The sequence below is a fragment of the Triticum aestivum genome, chromosome 3B (assembly GCF_018294505.1).
Source record: "Triticum aestivum cultivar Chinese Spring chromosome 3B, IWGSC CS RefSeq v2.1, whole genome shotgun sequence".
NCBI lineage: Eukaryota > Viridiplantae > Streptophyta > Magnoliopsida > Poales > Poaceae > Triticum > Triticum aestivum.
In genome coordinates this window covers 526180273-526187496 of record NC_057801.1, presented here as the reverse complement: position 1 = coordinate 526187496, position 7224 = coordinate 526180273, and positions in this window count along the sequence as shown.

Here is a 7224-nt window from a genome sequence, read left to right as displayed (position 1 = left end):
GGCACCGGAGGCCTGACAGAGGGCCCACGAGGCAGGGGGCGCACCCAGGGGGTAGGGCGCGCCTCCCAGCCTCGTGGCCAGGGTGTGCCTCCCCTCTGGTATTTTCTTCGCTCAATATTTTTTATTAATTCCAAAAATGACTTCCGTTAAGTTTCAGGACTTTTGGAGCTGTGCTGAATAGGTCTCTAATATTTGCTCCTTTTCCGGCCCAGAATTCCAGCTGCCGGCATTCTCCCTCTTCATGTAAACCTTGTAAAATAAGAGAGAATAAGCATAAGTACTGTGACATAACGTGTAATAACAGCCCATAATGCAATAAATATCAATATAAAAGCATGATGCAAAATGGACGTATCATATGCAAGCAAATATAAGGCACATGGAAACACAAACAAACATACATACGGGAAGAAGGCGAAGAAAAGGCAAAGGTTTCCGAAAATCGTTTTAGAAGTGGGGAAGAGGAAAACGAGAGGCGAATGGCGAATAATGTGATGCAAGGGAGAAGAGTTTATGATGGGTAGTTGGTATGGCTAGACTTGGCGTAGATCTCCCCGGCAACGGCGCCAAAAATCCTTCTTGCTACCTCTTGAGCATGCGTTGGTCTTCTCTTGAAGAGGAAAGGGTGATGCATCAAAGTAGCGTAAGTATTTCCCTCAGTTTTGAGAACCAAGGTATCAATCCAGTAGGAGATAATGGACAAGTCACCTAGTACCTGCACAAACAATCAAGAACCTTGCAACCAGCGCGATAAAGGGGTTGTCAATCCCTCCACGGTCACTCGCAAACGTGAGATCTAATAGAGATAGTAAAGTAAATATTTTTGGTATTTTTGTTGTATAGATTGGAAAGTAAAGATTGCAAAATAGTAAACGAGATGCGATGCAAATAAAAGAGATGTAATAGAATAGGAAAGAGACCCGGGGGCATAGGTTTCACTAGTGGCTTCTCTCAAGTTAGCATGTATCACGGTGGGTGAACAAATTACTGCCGAGCAATTGATAGAAAGGCGCATAGTTATGAAGATATCTAAGGCAATGATCATGAATATAGGCATCACGTCCGTGTCAAGTAGACCGAAACGATTATGCATCTACTACCATGACTCCACACATCGCCGCTATCCAGCATGCATCTAGAGTATTAAGTTCATAAGAACGGAGTAACGCGTTAAGCAAGATGACATGATATAGATGGATAAACTCAAGCAATATGATATAAACCCCATTTTTTATCCTCGATGGCAACAATACAATTGTGCCTTGCTGCCCCTACTGTCACTGGGAAAGTACACCGCAAGATTGAACCCAAAGCTAAGCACTTCTCCCATTGCAAGAAAGATCAATCTAGTGGCCAAACTAAACCGATAATTCGAAGAGACCTGCAAAGATATCAAATCATGCATATAAGAATTCAGAGAAGAACCAAATAATATTCATAGATAATCTTGTTCACAAATCCATAATTCATCGAATCTCGGCAAACACGCCGCAAAAGAGCACTACATTGAATAGATCTCCAAGAACATCGAGGAGAACTTTGTCTTGAGAATCAAAGAGAGAGAAGAAGCCATCTAGCTAATAACTATGGACGCAAAGGTCTATGGTAAACTACTCACGCTTCATCGGAGAGGCAATGGTGTTGATGTAGAAGCCCTCCGTGATCGATTCCCCCTCTGGCAGATCACCGAAAAAGGCCCCAAGATGGAATCTCACGGGTACAGAAGGTTGCGGAGGTGGAAAAGTGGTTTCGTGGCTCCCACTGATGTTTCTAGGGTGTAAGAGTATATATAGGCGAAAGAAGTACATTTGTGAAGCTATGAGGGGCCCACGAGGGTGGGGGGCGTGCCCTCCTGCCTCGTGGCTTCCTCGTGGCGTTCCAGACTTTTACACCAAGTCTTCTGGATTGCTTTCGGTCCAAGAAAGATCATCGCGAAGGTTTCATTCCGTTTGGACTCCGTTTGGTATTCCTTTTCTGCAAAACTCTAAAATAGGCAAAAAAACAGAAACTGACACTGGGCCTCCGGTTAATAGTTTAGTCCCAAAAATAATATAAAAGAGCATATTAAAGCCCATTAAACATCCAAAACAGATAATATAATAGCATGGAACAATAAAAAATTATAGATACGTTGGAGACGTATCAGCACGTCCGGCGGCTGCTAGCATGGGAGTGCCTGTTCCATGAAGCTGCATCGACCGGTGACTGCGCGAGCATCACTTCCTTTTCTTTTTTAAGGGAAAGGCGAAGGGGTACGCAGGCGCGAGGCAATATCACGCTTCGTTTGGATGTAGACATTGGCACGTAGAATCGGATATTGGCATTTGCCTACCCGAATGTGGCTGTTTGGATGGTCTTGGCATTCACGCACGGAATCGCACCTTGATATCGAACCATCCCCGACAACACTAGCGCCACCCCATCCCGAATTTGAACCTCCACCCCTCTGATTTCCTTGATATTGCCTCGCCCCTGCGTACCCCTTCGCCTTTCCCTTAAAAAAGAAAAGGAAGTGTCGCTTGCGTAGTCACCGGTCGATGTAGCTGCATGGAACAGGCACTCCTACACCAGCAGCCGCCGGACCTGCAACAGGGCCAGGCATATGCAGTGCTCACGCAGTCACCCAAACGCCATCGGAACTCCGCTGGGATCTAGTCTGCATCAATCCTGTCGCCCCATGTCGCGGTTGGGGACTGAGGTGTGGTCGCCGTTGCAAGATGCGGACATCTACAGCCAAGGATGAATCCCCAGGACCTCGTAGACAAGGAACAACAAGCGTACACAAAGATGGAGATGCACAACCATGTTTCGTGGTGGGGCGGCGCCCCCGTCAGGCTGGTGATGCTGCTGTTGTCCATGGCAGCCATCGCCGCCGGCAATAACCGTCGGCCTCTACCTCTACGTCTCACTCCTAATTGAACGACTCCGCCGCCTCTTCTACCTCACGCCTCCACCTGTGTTGCCGCGATTGTCCTAGATCGACCGCGTGTTTGCTTGGGTTGACTGTCAAGGACATGAGTCCGGCTTCGTGTGCGCTCACGACTCCGGCGCGTCTCTCGTCGCTATTGTGTGGTTTGGTTCCGCCTCAGGGATCGCATCATGGTTGGGTGTTGTGCTTGTAATCTCCCGGATGAGCCAATTCAATACTTTGACCATCCAAACAAGAATTAACATCGGTCTCTTTTCTTGAATTCCAAGTGCCAAATGCTTACACATCCAAACAACAGAATTCGGGTTAAATCTCAATATCAATGTCTCAGTGATTTGATATTGCAGCCAATTCAATTCCAAGGCCTCGAATGTCTACATCCAAATGGAGTGTCAAGCAAATCGGAGGGGTGGAGGTCCGAATTCGGGATGGGGTGGCGCTAGTGTTGTAGGGGTGGTTCGATATCGAGGTGTGATTCCGTGCGCGAATGCCAAGACCATCCAAACAGCCACATTCGGGTAGGCAAATGCCAATATCCGATTCTATGTGTGAATGTCTACATCCAAACGAAGCGTTAAGGAAAGACATGGAACACTTTCCAGGAAATTAAATTAAATTGCCTTATGAATCTATTATGGGAGCTACTTATGGATTGCATACCAAGGATGACAATACCTACATATATTCGTGTTTTATGCCTAGCTAAGGGCGTTAAACAATACCGCTTGTTGGGAGGCAACCCAATTTATTTTTGTTTTTGCTTTTTTAGGTTTTGTTTTGCATTAAATAATTCATCTAGCCTTTGGTTAGATGTGGTTTTGTATTTTAATTAGTGTTTGTGCCAAGTAAGACCTTTGGGGTAGCTTACGGTGATAATTGATTTGGTCTTGCTGAAAAACAGAAAGTTTTGCGCTCAGGAAAACAATTCTCATTTTTTACAGAAGTGTGATAAAATATTGATTCTTTTTGCAGAAGATTAGTAAACAAATTGCTTAGGTTGTCCTAATTTTTAATAATTTTTGGAGTTACAGAAGTATTCTAAATATCCAGATTGCTATAAACTGTTCTATTTTTGACATATTATGTGTTCTATGTGTTTTTTTTGCTTATTTTGATGAATCTATGGCTAGTATCGGGGGTATGAACCATGAAAAAGTTGGAATACAATAGATATTAGACCAATATAAATAAAGAATGAGTTCACAACAGTACCAAAAGTGGTGATTTATATTCTTATACTAACGGAGCTTATGAGATTTTCTGTTGAGTTTTGTGTTGTGAAGTTTTCAAGTTTTGGGTAAGGATTTGATTGACTATGAAATAAGGAGTGGCAAGAGCCTAAGCTTGGGGATGCCCAAGGCACCCCAAGGTAATATTCAAGGACAACTAAGAGCCTAAGTTTGGGGATGCCCCGGAAGACATCCCCTCTTTCGTCTTCGTCTATCGATAACTTTACTTGAGGCTATATTTTTATTCACCACATAATATGTGTTTTGCTTGGAGCATCTTGTATGATTTGAGTCTTTGCTTTTTAGTTTGTCAGAATCATTCTTGTTGTATGCATCTTTTGAGAGAGACACGCATGAATCGTGATTTATTAGAATACTATATGTGCTTCACTTATATCTTTTGAGCTAGGCAATTTTTCTCTAGTGCTTCACTTATATTATTATATTATTTTGGGAGTCTTTAAACAGCATGGTAATTTACTTTGGTTATAAATTTGGTCCTAATATGATAGGCATCCAAGAGGGATATATAAACTTTCTTATAAAGTGCATTGAATACTATAAGAAGTTTGATTCCTTGATTGTTCTCAGATATGAAGATGGTGATATTAAAGTCATGCTAGTAAATAATTGTGAATTTCAGAAATACTTGTGTTAAACTTTGTGATTCCCGTAGCATGCACGTATGGTGAACCGCTATGTAATGAAGTCGGAGCATGATTTATTTATTAATTGTATTTCTTATGAGTGGCGGTTGGGGATGAGCGATGGTCTTTTCCTACCAATCTATCCCTCTAGGAACATGCACATAATACTTCGTTTCGATAACCGTAAAGGGATTGACATCCCCTTTATCACGTTGGGTGCAAGTTATAGATTGTTTGCTCCATCACCCTTTTCTCTTCGAGGGAAAACCAACGCAAGCTCAAGAAGTAGCACTAGTCAATGTGTACGTGCAACGCACATTATTTTGGAAATATATTAAGTGCGTGCGGATATTAAATAGGATATTTTTTGCGTGTTATTATATGATTAGCACTATATTTGGTATGAAATTAACTACAATCTAAAGGTGTTAAGCGCTCGACATTAAAGCAGTCTAGGTCGTTGGATTGACATGATTTGATGGGTGAGATTAATTGGATCTGCTCCTTTGGGTCTTTTTATATTAGTATAGATTGATGCTTTATTAGGAAATATTAGGATATTTTTTTGGCTCTATGCATACGATGAGTCGATGATACAATAAAGTGTCTTCTTGATTTTTAATAATACTTTTTAGTGCAATCAAAATATCTTTCTGGGTATGTTAATTCTTACATATGTTTGTCATATTAGTCAAGACGTGCATTTGCACGTGCACGCTTACTAGTCATGATTAAGGAAATATAGTAATAACCACTTTTTTATTGCCTCTAAGGCATATTTCCAACAACACAACCTTCCATGTATATGATAATCACTCACCTTAATTTACTTATTTTCTAAACCAATTCCACTTTAATTTACTTACCAAAATACTAATCAAAATATAAGGTAATTCATGATCAGAATTTGACGAACATTTATTTAAACAATCATATTATTATTGATAGATAAATCACAAGCTAATGTACTACAACATTTATATCCCATTGTATCCCAGGTATTCTGCCTCAAACTCCGATTGGCTTCACCATGAAAGCAAGTCAGCCTCCATTCTTCTTTCCCTTCCTCCTTCACTGTAATATCTATATGGTATTTTGAGTAGTTCTTTATGCGCACATTCAGGCCATCCCTCCAAAAGATCACCAATCCTCCACTTCTTCCGCTGCTAGCCACTTCAAAACCCCATTCAAAACCAAGAGTTGAAGTTAGTCCTTATACTCTCTTCTTCAAAATTTGTGTCTTCGATATGCATACCACTGACGGCGCACACTCCCTGATGAGCTCCTTGAGCTTAAAACCGTCGCAGGCACCAATCCCGCGGCAGTTCCAATACAAAGTTCGCATTGATGATGGCGGCCCTCCACCTAGGAGGCCGCCTCAGTCATGGATCCTTCATCAATCTCTCTCCCATCCGCTCCTTGCCTTCTTCTCTTTACGATCGGCTCCCTGCCCGGTGTAGAGCCAGAACCATCTGCTATCATAGGGGTGACCCCTCAATCTGTAACACCTTCCCGCCACTGTGCCCTGCTGTACCGGAACTACCGGTTGTTCCATCATGTTTATGCTTCCATCCTGACCCACAAGTCGCTTCCTTGGGCCCCTCCCCAATATCCCCCCGACGGATCTCACATCCCGGACAGAGTATTCCATATCATCTGGTGTATCTGTCTCTGAACTTTGACCACGACAACCTCCTCCTCGCCCCCATCCTCCTCGACCTCCTCCATCACGCCCTCCTCTATCACTAGCTCCTCCCCCCCCCACCCCGAGCAAAATTCTATCCTAGTGGCACTGTATCAAAATTCCACATGAGCAAGGGGCCCCATTCACATGTATTAGGATCATGCACTCCATCTCCACACTTGTCTACTAGGTGACCCATTAGTCCATAGAAATAGCAATAATCAGGTAGCTTCTCGTAATAAACCGGATATTTCTTCCTCTCCTTCAATGTAATTGCAACAAAATCTGACCAGGGGGATACCAACATCCAGAAACACCCTTGCCCGCAGGTACTTTGTTGTGTTAATGAATCCTTCATTCACCACTACTGTAATGGGTGGTTCCCCTACCTTGCGAGCCACTTTTTCTGCCAATTCCTTCTTTCTCATCAGGCCTCCCGGAATCCCCTCAATGCGCGCATACTGGTATTTTGTCCAGCTTGTAATTGTGCACATTACTGAACCCATCATATTCTTGCAACACCACTGTCGCAGTGCGGAACAACCAAGGAGCCCCATCCATCACCCTTCGCCAATCTCCCTGGCAACTAAATTGTGCAATGAACATGTTTGCACCCTTTGGCTTAAAGAAGATCTTTTGTGCCGCTGACCAAGCTGTCCTCATCGAATTAAACAGCGTCGAGTGGCTAAACTAGCGCGTCGTATGCACCTTGAATATCACCAACCATCTGACTTC